A 24,675-nucleotide genomic window follows, 5' to 3' on the forward strand; every position below is an offset into this window, starting at 1 on the left:
AACGGTACCAACCTTCGCGCCAGAATTTACAGCTTTGTTGATCTCATGGATGAACAGAGCGTGCTAAATTTCACAACACACAAATCTGTGAAAGCCACGTTGAGTGCAATAGAGAAGATTTTTCGTTCTACAAAAATTCCATGACATGCGAGCGTACAAAATGTTCAACAGTTATTCTTTTACAGTAATTTTTTTATAGTGTTTCACCAAAGTTCTTATTGGAAAAGACTCACTGGTAGGGGAAAGAGCACTCCTGTAGAGAAGTTACTGGGGTCGTTGCGGGCAAGCGGAAGGATCACTTAACGGGGTTTGCAGTTTTTCTCTCGATGTCAATGCACTGGAATATTGAGCGTTTTCCGTCGTATACAAACAACGTACGGTCATTGCCTGGTCGCACCTTCTTATTTGTGAGTAGACTGACGTGGTTCATTATTGATTAAACTACATCTGCATCCATACCTGCAAACCACAACCACTGTGAAGTACATGGCAGAGGGTACTTCCGATTGTACCATACATTAGGATTTATTCCTGTTCCATTCACTTCAGCACCGAGCGAGGTTGCACAGTGATTAGCACAATGGCACAATGGACTCGCATTCTGGAGGACGAGGGATTAAACCCGCGTCTGGCCACCCTGATTTAGGTTTTCCGTGATTTCCCTAAATCGCTTCAGGCAAATGCCAGGTTTGTTCCTTTGAAAGGACGAGGACGGTTTTCTACCCTAACCTTCCCTAACCCGATCTTTTGCTCCGTCTCTAATGACCTAGTCGTCGACGGGACGTTAAACACTCCTCTCCGTCCTTCTCCCCCTCCATTCACTTGATCCCAAGTATCTTCCGCTCGGGATTGCTATTACGATCGTTACTAAATCCCCGGATCTTAATTTGCAGAATGCGCTGAAAAGCTGCACTTTCCTCTCTACTCTTGGCTGTACAACCACGCCATTTCTAGTGCTATCCGTGACATATAGGGTAAAAATTAATTACAGCGAATGCTCGAGATGAACAAAACAACATACTTTTTGCACTGTACCGAACACACAAAGACAGAATAAACGCTGAAATTTTTATCAGGTTTAAGTGACCTCACAGGCCACCGAGTTCATCGCACCGAAATGTATCTTTGACCTACGTTGTCTGGTCACAGACGAGGACACCAGGGCTGCTCGCTCCCGCTTTTCCTGCACAACCCGTTGAAGTTACGCCACGCGTGAAACAGACGGATAAACAAAAATATAATTAAAAGAAAACAAACACACGAGACTCGGGCAGCGTGATGTAACCTGAAGCGAATTACGGACACGCGCCGGTCGGCGGTTTTGCGTCCACTTCTATGTGTATTCCAGCCGGGTTTATTCTTGCTACTTGAATATGCAGGGTGTTCCGATACTATTCGTGAAAATTAATAAGGGAGGAAGAGAACACCAAAACAAATGAATTCCGATAAGGAAGAAATGGTCTCTAAATTCATATTGTAGTGTTAGGGAACATTTTGTTAATGGTGCTCACTTAAGCTGTTGTGTTGGTGTCGCTGTGTGGGGAAGTGCACTGACATACAAAACTGCTCCGTGCTCGGATGGTTGGATCTGATGTCAGCTTGGAAGCACACCGTTTCGGCCGCATTCATTACTGCCTAGTGACAAAAATAGAGAACCTGCAGTGATTTCTTTTGCTGAAATGACTGACATGGATTTGGTATACGGGTGTCTGAATGGAAATGGACGAGTTGCAGCGAGAGAGTGTCGACAGCGCTTTCCCAAGAGATGGGTTTCACAATATAGTACCAAACATTCGGACGTATGCTTCGCCTTCTACGTTAAACAGGCACTACTTGTGCAAGTGTGCATGATACAGATCCGGAATCGAAAAGTTCGATCTCCCGAAATGGAAGACGAGATTCTGCGACGTGTTCGAGACACTCAATCTACAAGTGTCGACGTATCCTTGACGTCAGACAACCATGTGTAGAATGTGCTACACGAGCAACATCTTCATCCTCTCCATCTTCAGCGCGTGGCAGCACTAGCACCTGAATATTTTCCTCAACGCGTGCTGCTCTGCACCCTTTATTTCCAGCCGAGGTCCTGCATACCGACGAGGCTGTGCTTACTCGTGAAAGCTGTTTCAGTATCCACAATGCGCATGTTTGGGCACATCTGAATCCTCGAGGTACTCGACCTCGAGCTCATCATCAGCGATTCCGTGTTAAAATGTGTGGGCTGGCATTCACGATTATGTGTTGATTATACACTATGTGCTCAAAAGTCTAGCTGAAAATGACTTACAAGTTCGTGGCGACCTCCGTCAGTAATGCTGGAATTCAATATGGTGTTGGCCTACGCTTAGTCTTGATGACAGCTTCCACTCTCGCAGGCATACGTTCAACCAGGTGCTGGAAGGTTTCTTCGGGAATGGCAGCCCATTCATCACGGAGTGATGCACTGAGGAGAGGTATCGATGCCGATCGGTGAGGCCTGGCAGGAAGTCGACATCCCAGAGGTGTTCTGTAGGATTCAGGTCAGGACTCTGTGCAGGCCAGTCCATTACAGGGATGTTATTGTCGTGTAACCACTCGTGCATTATGAACAGGTGCTCGATCGTGTTGAAAGATGCAATCGCCATTCCCGAATTGCTCTTCAACAGTGGGAAGCAAGGATGTGCTTAAAACATCTATGTAGGCGTGTGCTGTGATAGTGCCACGCAAAACAACAAGCGGTGCAAGCCCCATCCATGAAAACCACGACCACACCATAACACCACAGCCTCCGAATTTTACTGTTGGCACTACACACGCTGGCAGATAACGTTCACCGGGCATTCGCCATACCCACACCCTGCCATCGGATCGCCACATTGTGTACCGTGATTCGTCACTCCACACAACGTTTTTCCACTGTTCAGTCATCTAATGTTTACGCTCCTTACACCAAGCGAGGCGTCGTTGGCATTTACCTGCGTGATGTGTAGCTTATTCGCAGCCGCTCGAACATGGAATCCAAGTTTTCTCACCTCCCGCCTAACTGTCGTAGTACTTGCAGTGGATCCTGATGCAGTTTGGAATTCCTGTGTGGTGGTCCGGATAGATGTCTGCCTTTTACACATTACGACCCTCTTCAACCGTCGGCGGTCTCTATCGGTCAACAGACGTGGTCGGCCTGTACGCTTTTGTGCTGTACGCGTCCCTTCACGTTTCCACTTCTTTTGCACGTCGGAAACAGTGGACCAAGGGATGTTTAGGGGTGTGAAAATCTCGCGCACAGACGCATGAAACAAGTCCGTGAGTTCCGCAAAGCGCCCCATTCTGCTCTCTCACGATGTCTAATGATTACGGAGGTCGCTGACATGGAATACCTGGCAGTAGGTGGCAGCACAATGCACCTAATATGAAAAACGTATGTTTTTTGGGCTGTCCGGATACTTTTTATCACAAGGTGTACATTCTTAAATCCCTCTTCAAGAGACGGAGATATCGCATCTTCATGGAAAATGTGTTGCCAGAACTGCTGGAAGATGTACCTCTGAATCTTAAATGATGTACTTCTACTACAATGGGCGCCAGCCGATTTCAGCATTGCTGTGAGGACTCATCTGAGAGCCACCTTCGGGGATCGATGGATCGGCCGGGTTGGCCTCGTGACCTCATGCGTTTCGATTTCTTCCTCTGGGGCCATATGAAGTATCAGGTGGATGAAACATTTGTGGAAACAGAAGAAGACCTTGTCTCTATGATTGCCGTCGCTGAGTACCATTGAACGGATACGACAATCAATGGTCTGAACATATACTACGTGCATGCAGGCCAATGGTCGCGCATTCGAGCCGTTCCTGCGAATGTCGCTACTGTAATTAGCATCCTAAACTACCTTCTTTGCAGATCGTCGCTAGCTTCATAAATTTCTGTCAGTAACAATATTCATCATAACTCAATATATTTGTTCTTTGTTCTGTACCTCCTGTATTAATTGAACAGGTAGTTTCAGAATACCCTATAGACCGTGAAACGCATTTCAGGTTAGGTGCTGGCACTTTCAAGATATCCATATGATGGGCCACAAATGATCATTAAGCTTACCATTAGGAACCGCAAATTTATGGTTCATCTACTCATTGGTCGGAGGCTGTAGTCGAGACACTGAAGTGCGCTGGGCGTGGCAGCTGCCTCAACCAGTCACGTAACGCGCGTCTGTAGACGTTTCTATGACAACACCTCAGTGTTGCCGGAGCTTTCTAGAAGGTATTTGTTTTGCGCTTCTCAGCTGAAAGCTGGCAATAGTGCTGTCAGCTGTGAGATTAGCTTCTTATGCCTTCTCGACTGTAGTAAACATGAATGAAGAAAGGCTTTTATCTGATTACTGAAAAAAAGACCTACTTTTTAACTACAACGTTTCATTTCACAACAATAATGTGACATTACTTTTGTGATATGCTTCTACGAGTGTTCGTTTTGGATGCGAGCGATTTGGAATCTGTTAACTATTGAACATAGTTCTCTCATGTTCACTTGAACGTTTGTGTTAATTAGATTTGGATAGAATGACATTATGTGTTCAGTGCAGACACGGGTCTAGGAATTCGGTGGGGGAGGGGGTCAAAGTCTTCTGCTTTTTCTTTCCCTCCCTCTATCTCCCCCAGATATAATTTCCTGCCTTCCATGTTTAATGTGTCACAATTACATAATATCATTAACATATATATATTTCCTTACATTAGTGATTAGTGAATCGCTTGAATGTAACATACAAGAATAACAATCTACACGATATAAAATCGAAATCTGCAGTCACCATTATAGTACAGGGTATTTCAAAAAGAATATACGTATTACAAGCTGTCATTTTGTCCAAACTATCGGTCGCTGCGCCTCGGCTGGCTATTGGAGAAACGAATACATAGTCTAGTTTATATTAATAACGAAAAAAATGGCTCTGAGCACTATGGGACTTAACATCTATAGTCATCAGTCCCCTAGAACTTAGAACTACTTAAACCTAACTAACCTAAGGACAGCACACAACACCCAGCCATCACGAGGCAGAGAAAATCCCTGACCCCGCCGGGAATCGAACCCGGGAACCCGGGCGTGGGAAGCGAGAACGCTACCGCACGACCACGAGATGCGGGCTATATTAATAACGGCTAGATGTCAGTTGTCTTCTGTTTTGCTTGGTAATCGTCATATATTTATAATGACTACTCCACAGCAGATATCATTTTGTGTTCTCGAGTTTGCGAAGTGCAATTCCGTGATTACAGTGCAAAGACGTTTCAGGTTGAGATACCAAATTGATCCTCCGAACGGGTGGAACATTCTCAGATGGTATCGACAGTTTCTAGATGCAGGACGTGTATGTAAAGGAAAGAGTCCTAGCCGCCCTCGTGTTCCTGAAGAAAATCTTGCACAAATTCAAACTGCTTTCCAACGTAGTCCTTCAAAATCAACTCGTCGTGCCGGTCAGGAGTTACAACTGCCTACAACAACAATTTGGCGTGTCTTGAGACGCCGGTTGGTTATGAAGCCGTACAAGTTACAGCTGTTACGACCTCTGCGTCCTGATAACAAACGCAAACGTAAGGCATTTTGTAACGAAATTCTTTCCGTGTTAGCGGTCAGGTAAAAAAAGACAGTGTTCGAATTTGGGGCCTACAGAACCCACATGCAGCCGTTGAACATGTAAGAGATTCGCCCAAAGTCAATATGTTTTGTGCGATATCCCGATCATCTGTTTACGGCCCATTCCTCTTTGATGGAAACACGGTTAACGGTTAGCAGTATCTCGCTATTTTACAAAACTGGTTGTTTCCGAGGCTGCACGAATACAACTTCATTTTTCAACAAGACGGGGCACCCCCTCACTGGAGTTGCCAAGTCCCTGAATATCTCAATACCGAACCGTTGGATTGGTCGTCAAGGAGCTGGCGATTTAGCAGGTCTCAACTGGGCTCCATGGTCACCGGATTTTACGCCCTCTGACTTTTTCTTGTGGGGTTTCGTTAAAGACAACGTTCATGTACCGCCACTCCCACAGAACCTGGAAGAGTTGAAGAACCGGATCCATACTGCCATAACATCATTGACGAAGGACATGCTTGCCCGAGTATGGGAGGAATTTGAATAACGATGTGATATTGTTCGTGTAGCTCATGGAGGACATATTGAACATCTGTAATCTGAACTTGACAGATTCGTAAATATGTGTGTAAAGTTTCATATTCGTATGTCTTAAAGTTTAGTAAATGTATGCATTCGAAATACGTATATTCTTTTTGAAACGCCCTGTATTTCACTCATTGCCAGTACTACGACTGTAAACACATGTATAAAGAATATGGCTATGTAAGAGTGTAAAGCCGGCCGTGTTGGCCGAGCGGTTCTAGGCGGTACAGTCTGGAACCGCGAGACCGCTACGGTCGCAGGTTCGAATCCTGCCTCAGGCATGGATGTGTGTCATGTCCTTAGGTTAGTTAGGTGTAAGTAGTTCTAAGTTCTAGGGGACTGATGACCTCTGAAGTTAAGTCCCAAAGTGCTCAGAGCCATTTGAACCATCTTTAAGAGTGTAAAAGAAGGGGAATTTTGTTTGATTCCGCCGTCACCGGTCAGTGTATCTGCTACATATTATTCTTACTAAAGGGTCTTTCCCCTTCTGCCTTGCCTAACTCAGCTTCCTGTGGTCTGCTGGTTCTAGCTAACCAAGCCCCATTCATTGTAACGTCAACAGAACGACACGCGACGTCACCGTCAGATGGCGGTGTGTTCAGACGAGGTGCAAAGTCAACACGATTTCATTTCACTTAGCCCACTACTGAACGGCGAAAGTGAGGTTATGAGAAACTGTCCCTGATACAAAATGTCAGAGTATATAGTATCGGAATGATGAATGGCGACATCAAACTTCATAAAGAATGTTCTTCATCAGTTTTGTATCGTAAATTGTTGAGAAATGGAACAACGTTTTCAAAACATGAAACAGTATGTGTAAGTGAATGCATAGAGTCTGCTTGCCTTATCCATTACGTTGGTTTTGTTTTCCTGCGCAACAAATAGCGGCCGGCCGAAGTGGCCGTGCGGTTAAAGGCGCTGCAGTCTGAAACCGCAAGACCGCTACGGTCGCAGGTTCGAATCCTGCCTCGGGCATGGATGTTTGTGATGTCCTTAGGTTAGTTAGGTTTAACTAGTTCTAAGTTCTAGGGGACTAATGACCTCAGCAGTTGAGTCCCATAGTGCTCAGAGCCAACAAATAGCGTCATAAACAACTGTACTTTTCATCGCCAATAGAGCTGAATTTTTCACTTCATAAGAGGTTATTTAATGAAAATTGCTTCATAAATTTATGTTCTTATGTTTGAATACACAGTGTAGACTTGTAGATGTAGGTATCGAGTTATTGTAAAAACCTAAATCAGTTTTCGCTTCCAGATATCTGACGTCGCTTGTGGAAGAACCCTCAATATAAAAAATCTAAGTCGTCATCGAACATCTGCAACTTGTCACGAAAACGAAGCAAATAATAAAATGAAGACTAAAAAAGACGCAAAAGCTCGAATTCCATTAACAGCGACAACACTGTTCCCCCCACCAAAGTGAACGGCAAACCCGCCCCTCCCCTCCTTTCCCCGAGAATCCCTGGCGATGACGTACCGTTTCGTTCCGTGCTGTTGATGGCCAGCGTTAATGCCGCCTTGAAATACTTTGTGGAATGTTTTGACGTTAATTTCCGCCTCGTTCCGCCAAGTGTGAATCGGCCTTTTCTTGACTAGAATGCTATCTGAAGCTGGTCGCTGGAAAGTGTCCTGTGTTAACCTTGTAGAATTCCTTTCCTTTTTAAATCCTTTTCATGCTGCCTTACTTTTCGAATCTTACGTAAGGAACTTGAAAACTGAATATTTAAAAATACAAACGCATTTAGTAAAACGTTCTTCTGGGTGGGGGTGGAGGTCCTCCCCGCGTCCGGAAATTGAAAATTTGTGGTAAGTTTCTATGGGCCCAAACGGCTGAGGTCATCGGTTCCTAGGCTTACACACTACTAAATCTAACTTAAACTAACAACACATACACAAACACACACCCATGCCTGGGGGAGAACTCGAACCTCCGTCCCTTGGATCCGCGCCTGGTTGAATACAGTGATACACGCACAAAAGTGATGCCGAAAACTGATATCAGATTCTTGGCACAGTCCTTTGCTGCGGGATTTTGCGGGGATTTTTTTTTTTTTAGCTTAGAACCATCAACGAAAATGAAATAGTTGAACAACTACTTTGTTCCACTTAGTCATTCGTTCTCTTGCAGTTCCAGTAGCTCCAACTCTACATCTGCTGAGTTCTTTATAATTGGCGGTGAAACCGGACAGCTTTCCTTCATATAAACGGCAAACGAAATTTCCAGACATAAAAAAGAAAGTTTAAAGTGTCTTCACTTCACGAAATATGACATTTATTTCTTTAACTAACTCAGAGTTTTACATAAATTATCTCCTGTTTCTACCTGCACTTCGGGTAAAAAAAAAAAAAAAAAAAAAAAAAAAGGGTTCAAATGGCTCTGAGCACTATGCGACTTAACTTCTGAGGTCATCAGTCGCCTAGAACTTAGAACTAATTAAACCTAACTAACCTAAGGACGTCGCACACATCCATGCCCGAGGCAGGATTCGAACCTGCGACCGTAGCGGTCGCCCGGCTCCAGACTGTAGCGCCTAGAACCGCACGGCCACTCCGGCCGGCTGCTTCGGGTAAGGTTCCAGTACTTTTCGTTAGACATTTGAAGCGAGCAAAGTTTTTAGTTTCAAGAACTATCAGAAACAGTCTTAATCTGCTATGATAGTTAAACACGCTGCGTGTACCGCATTGCCTAGCCGACAATAGCCGCACTAGTTCGAGGCAAGAACCACATGCGTGGCCAGCCTGTAATAGACCATAGATAAACATGATTTTATTTTTTGCAGTTGATAGCTGTCAAATGAAAACCTTAAATTTGTAATAACAAATCGAAATTTCGCGCCGTTATCCTGTAAGTTGGTAAGCGTGCTACAAACAGCGTGCAGAATGGCCTGTAGATGCAGACGCACACATACCGTCGCAGTATCAGTATAAAGATGGCCGCCCTACTTGCGACTTGCACCATGGAAGTGCAGCGTTCTGTTATTCGGTTTTTGCGTAGTGAAGGTGTGAAACCTAATGAAATTCACCGACGAATGTAGGTTCAGTACGGTGATGCATGTTTGTCACAGCAGCAAGTCTACAAATGGAGTAGAAAGTTCGCAAATGGTGTGACTTCAGTGGAAGATGCTCCTCGTCCAGGTCACAACGAGTTGTGACTCCACAGAACATTTCAGCAGTTGAAGCCATAGTGAAGGAAAACCGCAAAGTGACACTGAATGACATTGCAGCATGTTTACAGATTAGTCATGGGTGAGCACACAACATTGTGCGTGATGTGCTCCAGTTTCACAAAGTGTCTGCAAGATGGGTGACAGGGCAGCTGACTCCTGAAATGAGAGAACGACGTGTTGATGCTTGGAAGAACTTCTTCGGCGCTTTGAACGAAAAGGTGATGGCTTCCTTGCAAGAATCGTTACTGGGGACGAAGCCTGGTTTCACTTCCACGAACCGGAAACGAAGAGAGCGAGAAAGGAATGGCGCCATTCCTCATCACCAAAACCAAAGTTTCGAACAGGACCATCAGCAGGGACGGTTACGCTAACTCTCTTTTGGGGCGAAAAAGGCGTCATTTTGGAGCATTACATGCCTAGAGGGACCACTGTCGCCAGTGAATCATACACAGATCTCATAAAAAATCATCTGCGGCCTGCAATCAAATCAAGCGACGTGGATTGCTGTCAGCAAGTGTCCTTTTGCAACATAACAATGCAAGGCCCCACACTGCCCGTATAACAGTTGCAACAATCACAGATCTGCATTTTGAGTGTCTTCCTCATCCACCACACTCACCAGACCATGCCCCAAATGATTTCCGTATGTTTGGACCACTGAAAGACGCAATGGGAGGAAAGAAGTTCCGTTCTGATGAAGAGGTACGCCACGCGGTGCATGAGTGGTTGCGCGGACTACCAAAAGAATTTTTTCTAAAGGGATTTATGCACTTTGTAAGTGCTGGAGGACTTGCATTGAGCGTGAGGGAGATTATGTTGAAACGTGATACAGCTTTGTACCACTTCTGCACAATAAATAATATTTAAAAAAATATTTAAGGTTTTCATTTGACTCAGACTCGTATAAGACGAAGTACAGAGAACAATGATTATCCATCTGAGCATCTGAGTGAGAAAACAGTAGTCGTTTTCTGAAAGAACGTGTTGTAATGTTGAAACTGGAACGCTGCACCTCCAAATTGTCTGTTCAGCTATAAGCAGAAAATTGTCGAGTATATCCGGACTGTCTTCGACGTTCATGGTTCTCGTCATTAAAACTTCTCCCCCTAATTTCATACAACTCGCATTCACGTAAGTAACGACCACGTAATTTTCCCCATGGCTGTACACATCCTTCAGATTGTCACTTCATTCTCTTCCCGTTTTGTAGAGCCATCAGTAATGTATATTAAGCAGACGTGTTCCATAGATTCCGTGGGCTAACTCCGTTGCGTAATCCCAAGTATAAATAGATTTTGTGTAGGTGGTGCCATATAGCTCGCAAATGTTTAAAAATAGCCGTATTTTAGAAAACTGCCAAGAGCTGCTGATAAGATAATTATTTTACTCCAGATTTCGATCTTCGGATCATCGTCAGCCTAAGAATGTTACACGTAGATTATTGTAAATAATTTTATGATACTATTTGAGGATGATTAAAAATGGATGGAATAAATAAAGAATTATTTTATCAGCAACTCTTGGCACTTTTGTGACATATCACGGTTTTTGGAGTTTAAATACTTCTTCACGAGTGGTGCCTTTACTGCTGTCAGTTCAAAGAGCCAGTTTAAATTTTTTTATCTTGATTCCTATCGGAGCTTCCCAGTAACCTCATGATATGTTCAAGGCTAAACAAACGCCTGTTTTGCTTAACGTAGCTAGTACATATTCCTTCTGTTTGGCCACAGCCTTAATGTCACTCTAACGTATTTAAATCGTGTTCCCTTTCCGAAGAGGTAGAGCATGGAAGTGGTGTTTGCCCAGTCATTCAGCTAGTTTATTTCAATTGTTATCGCGTTAGGCCAATAGAGCGGGATTCCTGCGTCGTTATTCAATTCTGTACATAACGTGAGGCACAGAGTAGTTGCAGTAACGAGGAACCGACCTATCTCTGGTTCCGCACTACGAAGTAACCTGTGCTTTTTTAGACAGATTATAAACTTACAGGCGAGATTTGTCTTTAATGATTGTCAACCGTGACCCCGTTTGACTTCTTCGCTCTTATCATATTTGGGGGAAGCGTGGAGTGCTGAGCAGTGGTCCGGGCCTGTGTGTTATTCATTGTTCTTTACAAACATCATTCTCATAGTCGCGGATTGTGTAAGCAGCCCAGCTCTCACTCCGTTTTTTAGCTTGTGTATTTTGCTCTCTCGCTCGATTTAAAGAAAAAAAAAAGCAAACGAGTCCTGCCAAGATGATCACGAAAAGACTGCAGCTCCTTTGAAAGATCTCATTAACGCCAGTCGACAGCAAATATCCTGTCCTTTACGAGCGTGTCGACGAATCTGGCAGAATTCCACATCCTGCTACCATTTTCTCTGCTTCGCTGTCTGCTACAGAGTTTACAAAGCGATGGACATCTGACGTTAGCACGGCTGCAAACGTCCGTTCCGTACATCCCGCGATAACCGACGTTCTTCTGTCGTTTCGTAATCCAAACAGAACAGCCGATCGGTTGGCTTAATCGTTGCAGCTGCACAAATGCACATCGTAAGACATTTAACTATATGTTTCGTCAAACATGATAAACTGCGCTATTTCATGCCATTTTACTGTATCTGCTGCTGTTGCTTTTCACGTATCATTAGTCATTATACAAAACCAATATTTCGTATTAAGTACTCTTTCCTTTATCTCTACCCCCAACTGAAAACAGGAAGTATTCTTGATATCAGTTTAATTCTCTTTTCTTCACACAGAGGTTTATTTAAAGTTTCATTTCATTAGATTTTGAAAATGATATCTTGAAGACAGCCTATTGCATTGCATTTTGGGAGTCGAGATCGGAATTTCCGATCCATTTTATCCAGCACGCCTCCGTCCACTTTGGTAATAGCAGCATGAATATCGCTCCGAAGTTCGTCCAGAGTCCGTGGACGAATGGTATACACCAAGGGTTTACAATAGCCCCAGAAGAATATGTTGCAGTGGGCTAAATCTGGCGAGATTGCCGGCCATTGAAGATCTCCCTCAAAGAGATGAGGCATTCGGTAAAGTTTCGCGCTAGAAAACCGTTGACGTCCGTGTCGTGTGAGCCATGGCGCCGTTTTGTTGGAACCAGACATCCCCTACATTCATTTCTTTAAGTACGAGAAGAAAAAACTCCGCTCAGAAGTTACTGCTACCTCCATATCTTTCTCTTCGATAAACGATGGGGCAGTATTGCCAATTTTGGATAATAAGCACCAGACATGCACACGTTCTGTGTGCAGGGGCTGCTCATGAAGTTCTCGGGGGCTCATGCCACTCTAGTATCGCATGTTTTTCATTCGTCTGCATGCCTGAATAAACAAATGTGCTTCGTCGATGAAGCACACAAGGACGTCATGATCCAGGTTTTCGATTAAGGCTCCACATGCATTATTTCGTGAAACGATATCGCGCGGCCGGCCTTTGTGGCCGAGAGGTTCTAGGCGCTTAAGTCCGGAACCGCGCTATTGCTACGGTCGCAGGTTCGAATCCTGCCTCGGGCATGTATGTGTGTGATGTCCTTAGGTTAGTTAGGTTTAAGTAGTTTTAAGTCTAGGGGACTGATAACCTGATATGTTAAGTCTGATAGCGCTCAGAGCCATTTGAACCATTTGATATCGCGCGGATTAAGTGTGTGCACCTCTGCCAGTTTGTGTGGATGAAATTTCAAGTCTTCACGAAGAACTGGTCTCACTGCGCGATCAGAAACCGCAAGAGCAGCTGTATGTTTGCGTGCAGATCGATTGTTGTAATTCAAATTGGCCAGTCTTACTCTCTCGGAGTTTTCTGATGTCCTTGTGGTTCTTAAAGGTCCTGGTTTCTTTACGGCACGCACCAGTATCCATAACCGTATCGACATACATAACAATCGATTTTCGATTGGGAACAAGACCTGCAAGCGCGATATTAAACTCTTCTCTGAATGCAGGCTAGACTGCAATAACCGAACGGCCATTGGGAAAGTAAGTTGCCTCGGCGAAAGCGTGCTCCTTTGTCGTCCACTGCATGATCGCTATTAAACTAATTTAAAAAAAAATGGAACCAAATCCCAAGTAACGACAGCTGTGTGGCGCGCGTTTCAAATATAAGGGGTTCCTGCGCCGCACCCAGTACTTCCTGCTGAACAGGCAGTAGCTAAATTAAAGTTTATAATTATGTGGGCTTACGTATCATTAGGGAGACGAAGTATTTTACGGAATACCACTTTGTCACAATACTAGTTCACCTGCTGCGAGAGCATTCTGCAAATTGTTGCAAATGGAATGGCTGATATTCACACAACGCTAGTCATCAGTCGTGCATAGAAATAAGGTAGATATCGTGTTGAAATTTCTTACCTAAATTCGTTGTAAAGTGTAAGGTCGTGGAGGAAATATCTGAACTCAATGTAGATAGATACTGATGCTGTTATATTGCTGTTAACGAAAGATTTTAGGTTATTAGTCAAGATGGATGAAAAAAGGGACATGGTCTAGAACATTTCTTCAGAAAACGAGCTACACTCGTAAATGAAGTTGAAAAGGAAGCAAGGAAACCTAGGGTCGATGTCAGTACAATTACAGATGAAGGAAAACCTTGGATATGGCGAGGATAAGGAAAGAATCGGATTGTTCTTTTCAAAGGAGCTGTCGCGCCATTGAGCGCCAGTCAGTTTAGGGAGATCACAGTAACCTGAATCCGAATGTCCGGGCACGGGTTTGAATCCCGTTCCTCACGAATGACACTCCAGCGTCTTAGGCACCGCACCACTTCTCTCAGTTTAAACGAGATTTGTTTTGTATGTACACACGTTATTAGAGGTACAAATGAAAATAATGTTAAAGGTGTTTTGAAACGAGACTGTGAAGTAATAAATGCGTTTCGTTTCACAGTAGCTGAAGTTACTGTTGTTAACGGGAAACACGTTGTTTTTTGTTCAGAAATTATACTGGGAAACACAAGGTGTTCGGCTCAAGCGGTGTCTGGGACGGAGTACGGGATGTACACGGAACAGCGAAATATCAATTCTGTTGTACAACAAAAGCCATTTGAGTGGGGGTTTCAAAGTACTAGCACAGCTAAATTTGAAAGTAGAGGCAGAAGTATGAGGATGAAAACTCTAACCAGCTATACTAATTCTTAACAAACAAATTATTTATTCGTAACTCATTTCGGGGGTTTCCAAATATAAAATTCACATTTTTAACTGGAGAGAATATCCTCTTTATGCAATAGAGAAGTCCGCTTCTTTGATGTGTCTCATGCTGAATCGTGAGATAGTCTTGGTCGGTGTTTTACTGTGTAGAGCAAATTTTGTCCATAAGAAAAAAAATTGAAATCCTCACCGTTTTATGATGGTCCTAGGTCTGAAACTATTTAGAATAAACAAATAATTCGTTCAAATGCACTGCGGCTGTTTGCAGTTTTCTTCCTCACAGATACTTTTGGAACAGCAGCGATATTTCCGAACAATCGTGGAAAAAATAATTAGAGAAAATTGCGGGTAGGTTTTTCTTTTTTTTTTTAAGTCGTCGGTCTTGGTCTTTAAGACGCTGGTAATCTAAAAGAAAGCCGTCGCTACGAGATTAGGGCGATCGGCTCGGGATAGGAGAACTTATAGCAGTATTCCAGGAATGTCTTCCTCTATTGTTTTTACCCTCTACAGCTCCCTCTAGACCATGGAAGTTAATCCCTGATGTCCTAACAGATGTCCTATCATCTTTCCCTTCTTCTTGTCAGTGTTTTCCACATATTCCTTCCCTCTCCGATTCCGCGCAGAACCTCCTCGTTCCTTACCTTTTCAGTCCACTGTTCGGGTTTTCCCACAGTCAATATTTCACTACCGTACAATGGTCTATTCCAAACGTAAATTCTCAGAATTTTCTTCTTCAAATTACGGACTATGTTTGATACCAGCAGACTTCTCTCGGCCAGGAATGCCCTTTTTGTCAGTGCTAGTCTGCTTTTGATGTCCTCCTTGCTCCGTCCGTCATTGGTTACCTTGCTGCTAGGTAGTAGATTTCTTTAACTTCATCTACTTCGTGAGCATCAATCCTGATGTTAAGTTTCTCGCTGTTCTCATTTGTGCTGCTTCTCATCACTTTCGTCTTTCTTTGACTCTCAATCGATATTCTGTACTCATTCCAATCAGCCGATCACGTAATTCTTCTTCACTTTCACTGAGAATAGCAATGCCATCAGCGAATCGTATCAGTGATATCCTGTCATCTTCAATTTTAATACCACTCCCGAAATTTTCTTTTATTTCCGCCATTGCTTGTTCGATGAACAGGGGCAAAAAACTACGCACTGTCTTACACCCTTTTTTAATCCGAGCACATCGTTCTTGATCTTGCGCTCTTATTATTCCCTCTTGGTTCTTGTACATGTTTTATATTAGCTGTCCCTCCCTAGAGGCCGGCCGGTGTGGCCGAGCGGTTCTAGGCGCTTCAGTCTGGAACCGCGTGACCGCTACGGTCGCAGGTTCGAATCCTACCTCGGGCATGGATATGTGTGCCGCTATTAGGTTAGTTAGGTCTAAGTAGTTCTAAGTTCTAGGGGACTGATTACCTCAGAAGTTAAGTCCCATGGTGCTCAGAGCCATTTTGAACCTCCCTAGAGTAACGAGAACAACATAGCCTGCCACGTCACTGCAACTGCACAGATTCTTGTCAATAGAGTGCGATTATATAGTAAAATGAACGGGAAATTCACTTGCGCTTACGGCTTTTTAATGTGAGAGAATAACGTTAACATAAAAATGTTTTCAGGAACTGACATCTGTACTAATTACAATTACATGTTATGTGTCATCACTCGAAGTCTACGACTTTCTGAGGACTCTAATACCAATAATTCTATCTGTATTCTATTCCTTCAAAGAAATATCGACAGTGACTTCGACAATAGATTTCTGTGCGATGACACAGATTCACACGGCTTCACACATCGTTATCTTTAACGGTTTCTGTGGCGTTATGGGTACTTCAGTCTTAAAGTGGCTTATCAAAAAGTTCAACATGAAACTCTCGGAGGTCAGTTAACAGGGTCATGCTGGCCAATTTCATTACCTAAATGGCTAAGAATAGAGGGTATGGAGCGTACATGAACCACACTCGTGCGGTAGCGTTCTCGCTTCCCACGCCCGGGTTCCCGGGTTCGATTCCCGGCGGGGTCAGGGATTTTCTCTGCCTCGTGATGGCTGGGTATTGTGTGCTGTCCTTAGGTTAGTTAGGTTTAAGTAGTTCTAAGTTCTAGGGGACTTATGACCACAGCAGTTGAGTCCCATAGTGCTCAGAGCCATTTGAACCATGAACCACACTCTGCTGCAGTACCGATAACAGGTGCCTCAAATTTTGTGAGTTAAATGGCGCGGCAACTGGAAACGTGCTCCAGAATTGAAGTACGCTGGACTGTTCCATTCTTGCGGGTAAAACTCGAAATTGTACACAGATACACAATGAAATCCTCACGTTACAAGTCTACGGATGAAATTCAATGTTGCTTTCAGCAGTACTGAAATGACGCCAATAACTTGTTCGAGGCCGAACAGACGTGGATGATATAGATTGGAAGTCCAGAGGCCGGCCGGGGTGCCCAAGCGGTTAAAGGCGCTACAGTCTGGAACCGCGCGACTGCTGCGGTCGCAGGTTCGAATCCTGCCTCGTGCATGGTTGTGTGTGATGTCCTTAGGTTAGTTAGGTTTAAGTAGTTCTAAGTTCTAGGGACTGATGACCATAGAAGTTAAGTCCCATAGTGCTCAGAGCCATTTGAACCATTTTTTTGAAGTCCAGATCTTGCACGGTAAGACTCCCTAAGCTGCGAGAACATTTGGGAAGGAAAGATATTTTACAACGTTGAGAACGTTCACACAGTGGTTCTGGAATGCTCCGTGACCGAGGGGCACATAGCTATCGTCGAGGAAATGAACTATTGGTGGAATGTTTCGACCTTGTTCACGCAGCCTTGGTGGCTATGTTGAAGGACTGTGTCATCCATCTCTGTCACTTTGTAATGTAATGCAGCATTCGATAAAAGTTAATTGGCTTGCCACAATAATGTGTAACTTACTTTTTGAAGTCCCCTCGTATATTTAAAACTGAAAATCAGAAAATTATCGAGGAATTTAATTAGATAAACACACTCATAGAAATACATTACTGTTCACAGATGATAATTTAATAATAAAATAAAGTGAAGACAACCTCCAGTTGGCAGTACATCGGCCAAACCAAAGATGTACGAAATACAATCTAACACTTCCATTACATAAGACTAAAGTTGTGGCCTCTCATGGTAAGTGCTCAGGACAGTCGAAAATGGTAAATAAAAACAAATTAATGGAACAGGTGATGCTAATTTGACAATGATGTGCGAGATGTGACTTAAAGTAAAGGGACTATTGCTGTAAAACATATTATTTCTAAGATATACGTGTGGTCACCCTTTATATACTCCTTTCCTTTTTACCTACAACGCTCCATGCGAATTCTCCATTGATGGAAACAACGCTGGAAGTCTTCCTGTTGAGCTCCTTGATGACGCGTGGCATTTTTTCTTTCGCTGCTTCAACGGACAAAAATCTGGTTCCTTTTAAAGCAGATCTGACTGTGGGGGACAGATAAAAGTCACATGGTGCTCGGTCAGCCGAATAAGGTGTGTGGTCCAACAATGGGACGCGGTTCTGCGCCACAAACCTCTTAATTGCGGAGCCGGTGCGTTATCTTGATGCAAAACCCATGACATGTTCACCCTCAGTTCGGGTCGCTTTTATCTCATTTGCTCACGGAGTTGAGCAAAAACCTCAAGGCAGTGATTTCGATTAATAATCCGGTGAAGATAAAAAATTCCATGAGTATCGAAGAAAACAACTAACCCTTTGAATTTTTGATTTGCTCATTCGAGCTTTCTTCGCTCTCGGTGAAGCTGGGCCTTTAAGTGGATGGAATGCTGCTTAGTTTCTGGATCAGAGTGAAAAACCACGATTCGTCACATGTTATCACTCTTTCAAAAAAAAATTAGGATAATTTACTATGGTATTCAAACTGTGTATGTGCTTGTCGTTTAATTGTATATTGCTTTATTTTTCTTCTGTAGAATCTAAATTTGAGCTTTTACGCCATAAGAACAATGTTCTTAGACCTGTAACACGTCGTATCCGGTAAAGTCAGCCTGCTTTGGGCTGACTTTACCGGATATGACATGTTAATGGTCTAAGAACAATGTACTCGATAATGGCGTAAAAGCCGAAATCTAGATTGTATAGAAGAAAAATACTGTAATATACAGTCAAATGCTGGTGTATTCTTTCAAAATATATTGTGTGGGTGTCGCTCAGCACCATTGAAACGTTTCTTGTGCTTAAAGTGTTAGTTAAAACTGAGAGGCACCCACATGCCTTGCTCATACTGTGGCATCAAGCAGTCAGGCCTGCAAGATGAGTGGTCTGCTAAGCGAGTGGATTCATTCTTATCTGTCGAGTAACATGAACTCTAGTACTCACAATAAAGTTACAAATTACCCTCCTGTATGAATAATGCACAACGGAAACGCTCATCTGACTATCAGCAATTTACAGAACTCTGACTGTTCACTACGCACCGGCAATACCACATTTTCTTTTTTTTATTTAACGGCTTTTATCATCGCGTGGCCATCGCACTGAATATGAGTGGCGCACACATTATAAATTCTGGATATCATGACAACATAGAATTCGAAGAAAAAGGTCACCAATCTTTTTCTTTTCACTATCTTATTTATTCCCATAAATTCTATAACCTAAACACACAAATTCTATAACCTACAACAATAACTCATGAGAAATTCCGCCCAGTGGGCATGGCTTTATATTGGTGATTTTCTATCTTATGGCCTCGTAATTATTTAACGCTACAGTGCACTTTCTGGATAGGATGGTGGATCTTTTTGCTATACCTCACACTTCGACTCTCACAACCATCATCACGAAACTTTCCTCCAGACCGAGCGGTACAAAAGGAACACGCATAACCCACTACCTCTGCAACTACCTAGCTACTCTCCCATGCAAACCACACATACCCAATTTACATGACATACACCACACTACAACATGGAATACAACACAATAAATAGTCACAACACTATCACTTTCAGCTTTCCCACTTCAATTAGTATTTATCCCAGTTTCACACGACACTGCCCCAATTCATAATTCTTCTTCCCTACTATGAACTCTGGAGATATATGCACGTCTTCCTGTGCAATCCAAGCCAAATGGCGTTGCTGGATAGACGGCTGACTCACCTTGCTTCTCTCTCAGAGTATTATAGTTTGAATCAAGCATCACACGGAAACATAACATGCAAAGTAATATTAAGAGCATATTCATCACACACGCGAGTCCTCAACTGATACCATGGACGAGTACTTCTCTTTATCCTTTGTCTCATACACAGATTGAGACTCACACAGTACTCACCACGTGGAAGCACTCGTCTCTAATTTCAAGTCCTGCACACGCCATTCCTTAAATATTTCAACTTATAGTACACACGCTAGTAATTCAGCTTAACTTCAGCACACGGAAGTATTTCAACTTATAGTACACACGCTAGTAATTCAGCTTAACTTCAGCACACGGAAGTATTTCAACTTATTGCTACACGTGGTTTCATTGTGACCGTTGGTCACTTCCGAAGATTACTACGATCCCATTAATATTACCTGCCTGACATTTAATTCTCCCCACAAAAGTTCCTGAAATAGAGAAATTATTATTTCAAACTACTCTTAAATATTCCACATGCATACCATGTCTCCACTCTTTTGTCTGTACGGAGCACACCTAAGACAGGTCTTAACAGCACAAGATCCAGCGGCAGAGTGCTGAAACATGGCGGTTCTTCAGGTTCTCTCGCACCTCTGCCGAAGTGGGGGAGCACCTAGCTACCGTATTGGTCAGCCACATTTCAGGCGCTCAAAGCTCAGGTAAATTTCATCTCTTTGGTCCCACCGAAGGTGGCCAAAGGATCGTCTCAAAGATGATCATATATTCACATTCAATATCTGCAGTTAGCAGACGACCATACATTCATTCATTTCACAAATCTCACCAAACTGGATGTAGGGATTTATTTTGAGGGAGTGCACATGTGATCAATTAAATAAATAAATTGTCATTCTTTCCCACACTGGTATCCGGCTTCGCTGTATTAATTGAAATTGAGTTATTTTACAAAAAAAAAAGTGTTGTTCTGAAAAAAAATGAAGTATGTGGTACCTATTTTCAATGTCGGGCGGTACTGTACCCTTTCAAAACATTTTCACGAGTTTATTTTGTTCGATTGTGAGAGTTTTCGACACCAGCTCGGCACACACTTTCTCATGTTAAATTGCTTATGTAAAATTTGCCTTTCGCATTCCTTGTCAATTCTTACAGATTCCGCAATCGATCGAATCCTCAACGGACGTTCAGGTAACGTACATTTTGAATAGTTTCATCTGTTTATGTTGAAGGGCGCCCTGGGCGTGAGTCACCTTCAACTTCTTCACGGCCATCTTGGAAACGCTTGAACTTGTCAAAAAGTTAGGTTTCAGTAGGAGTTTTTCCAAGTTTCATGTGAAAGTTCACGACAATTCGTTGCTGTATTATTATTACATATATCATTTCTCTGAATAAATCAAATACGAAGATTGTGGTGTCACCGACAGACACCACACGTGCTAGGTGGTAGCCTTTAAATCGTCCGCGGTCCGTTAGTATACGTCGGACCCGCGTGTCGCCACTCTCAGTGATTGCAGACCGAGCGCCGCCACACGGCAGGTCTAGTCTAGAGAGAATCCCTAGCACTCGCCCCAGTTGTACAGCGGACTTGACTAGCGATGGTTAACTGTCTACATACGCTTTCATTTGCAGAGACGACAGTTTAGCATAGCCTTCAGCTACGTCATTTGCTACGACCTAGCAAGGCGCCATATTCTTCATGAATGTATTCTGAACAGATAATATTGTGGATCATGTACCGTCAAGAGCGACATTCATCATTAATGGATTAAAGTTAAGTATCAAACTAATTACGTCCGCTTTCTGAATTCTCATTCCTTGTCATGTTCCAGACCTCACGTCAGTATAGTTCTTCCCTCCTCACGCCAGCCTGCGTGAGCTAAAACGCGTGCATTTCGGCCTCCACTCGTAACACGGTGTTGGCTCTTCTGCCAACAAAAAAAAAAAATAAAAATAAAAGATCACGATCACACTGATTCATCTACAGATACCAGGCATTCCGCATTCGTCTGAGAAAGCTTCACCTCAGTCCAATACACACGTTCGCAAGACTCAGTGGTGTGACAGTTGTACCAGTTTGAGAGCTGGAGCGAAACTAGTTCTGCAAGCGGTGGAAAGCAGTGACATTTGTCGTAAGGATGATGTATATTTTGTTTATTTTTCTAGGTAATTAATAAAATAATTGAAATATTTTTCGTTACATACATTTCTAAAGCAGCAACGGACATAAGTAATCGTGAAATGAATGTAAAAACAGCCGAATTTCACTGATTCAGTGACATAAGTTACAACTTACACATGAGAAATACTTTAGAGTACGTGCGCAATTGCAGCTTATTCCGCGGACAGCAATAGAATATAAAAACATATTTCATGCACGAGATGCACATTTTTCCGTTGTTGTTTGTTCTTATTATGATAGGCACTTTTGTTGACTCATAAAAAATGTTTTATGAAGTCTAATGATGCGTTCTTTTTACATTTCACGCGAGTTTCTGATAAACGAATGTTTTCGTAAATGTAATAACTTGTGCTTCAAAAGTAAATATCTTTAAGATCCTGCTGGTTGTGGCACAGATGTATCAACAACTGTGGAACTGGTTTCTTTCCTGTTGCGAAAAAGTTTTATTGCTTTTTGACGCTTTATAATGACGTCGATGTGGTTTTTCCTTCAGCTGCAGGTGTGGTGGCGTATTTGTTGCATCAAATAATGTGGACATTACATTTCCTTCAGGTTTCCTACGTTCCACATTCATTGATTTGGCTGGATGTGTAGCGAACAAAACTTCCCGTTGTTGGGGAGATACACGTCTTTCTGCAAAAGGTCAAGTCTTCTGTTGTTAACTGGCAGTTTTTTTATTATTAGAATAAAACGACACTCTTCAGTAAGTTCCCGTGCGTCACAAGAGAATTGTAAATAAACTGCCCTGTAATCTACGGTTTCACACCTCCCAGGCTCCTTAGGAAACCGAAGAATAGTAAGTTTGGAGTAATTTTTAGTTATTGTCGATTTTTGTGGCACTACATATACTCCCTGTTGTAAAAGCTGTGTTACAAATGAACATAAACGATAGTGTTCACACTCATCCGATATCGTAGGCTGAGTTTCGCTTACCATCCGCTTGGTGTGCTGCTGTCGCACTGTTGACAAAAACGGGACATACTTTCGCGACTGTTGTGTTTGACTCTGGCTTCACGCTTCACAGCGACTGGTCGTTAACTTTGGCGTATGCGTACTTACTCTGTGACCGTATGAGTCCCGTTGTTCCTTATAGCCACACCTCGTAGATGAAAAGCTGCACAAATTTCAAGCGATATGTGCAACAGTTAACAGACCCGTTAACTACAAAACACGAAAAGACAAAAAATAAATCTTAGAAAACTACTTCTATATCATTATAGTTGTGTGGCAGGAAGAGTTGGCTAAATAAAAAGAAAGGTGACACCAAAATAAAAGCAGCAAAGAAGAGATTCTTGGGGAGATTAAACGGCTGTAAAAGACGAGATTTAATGAAGATGTTCGAAATGAGCTGAATGTACGTGGGGCGCTCAATAAGTAATGCAACAAATTTTTTGCTGAAAGCAAGTTGGTTTTATTCAGGGTTCCAATACACCGTTTTATTCCCCACTCTTTTCGCTGTAAAACCCTATTTTTCAATATAATCTCCGTTCATTTTGACGGCCTTACGTCACCTTACTGACGCGACCTGTATGCCCGCATTGTAATGGTCGACGTCTGATCCAGCGTCTTGCTGCATCAATAACCTTCCCATAATCGAAGTACTGCTTCCCGAGGAGTGCCTCCTTCACAGATTGAAGTCGGAAGCTGCGAGATCCGGGCTGCAGTCTGGATGAGGAACAACAGCCCAGTGAAGTTTTGAGTACCTCTGGGGTGCACAGACTTGTGTGAGGCCTTGCGTTGTCACGGAGAAGCTCGTTTGCATTTTTATGGCGACGAACACATTGCGGGAGTCACGGCTGTTGGCAGCTGGCCGGCACACGGGGGATCTGACAGGTTTGCGCGACCTTTTTGCGGTACGGCAGACGTCTCCTCTAACGACTCGCCGTGCTTTTGTTCGTTGCCAGGCCTCCGTAGCTAAGACGTTCCACAAGCGCGTACGAATATATGCGATGCTCTGGTTTTCCGCCAAAAGAATCTCAGTGACAGCTCTCTGCCTGGAACGCACCTCCGTTGCAGATACCATTTTGAAGGTTGAATATAGCTCCGCCGTCTATTGGAACTTCATGGAACTGCAGGGGCTGAACCGGGAATATTCGCCGGCCGGTGTGGCCGAGCGGTTCTAGGCGCTTCAGTCCGGAACCGCGCGACTGCTACGGTCGCAGGTTCGAATCCTGCCCTGGGGCATGGATGTGTGTGATGTCCTTAGGTTAGTTAGGTTTAAGTAGTTCTAAGTTCTAGGGGACTGATGACCTTAGATGTTAAGTCCCATAGTGCTCAGAGCCATTTGAACCATTTGAACCGGGAATATTCCACGATGTCTCACAACAAAATCCGCGTTTTTACAACCAAAATTAGCTCAGAAAAAGAAAATGCGCTACATTAGTTATTGAACGACCCTCTTGCTTGCAATTAACGAGGAAATAACAATTCCAAAGAGAAATAGAAACGACGTGTGAATAGAGTAAAAAGCCAAAGATTACCGATGAGAATCGTGAACTACAACTGAAAGAAAGAGCGACGTAGGTCGACCAAGGAAACGATGGACATAAACTTGGTGTAAACAGTGAGAACTACTCTTCGCTGTTGAGCCGTTTCCTGCAAGCACTAGACTGTTTGGTGGTGATACACGTGCTCGGACGCAGGCGAACGTGAGAGCGGTTGAGGCAGCATGGCTGTGAACGGTTGTCGATGTAGGAGGACGGCAGCGGAGGCCGCGCGGGTTATAAATACGGCTCAAGGGCCGCAGAAGATAGGAGCGGCGGCAGCGGCGGCGGCGGCAGCAGCAGAGGCGGCAGTAGGCAGCGCGCCGCCCGCCCGTGCTCACGTCGCCATGGCTGTCGCCGAGCCCCAGGGGCTCTTCGTCAAGTTCTACGTGGCGGTGAGTCGCCGCATCGTGTGCTCTTCTGT

The sequence above is a fragment of the Schistocerca cancellata genome, chromosome 3 (assembly GCF_023864275.1).
Source record: "Schistocerca cancellata isolate TAMUIC-IGC-003103 chromosome 3, iqSchCanc2.1, whole genome shotgun sequence".
Lineage (NCBI taxonomy): Eukaryota > Metazoa > Arthropoda > Insecta > Orthoptera > Acrididae > Schistocerca > Schistocerca cancellata.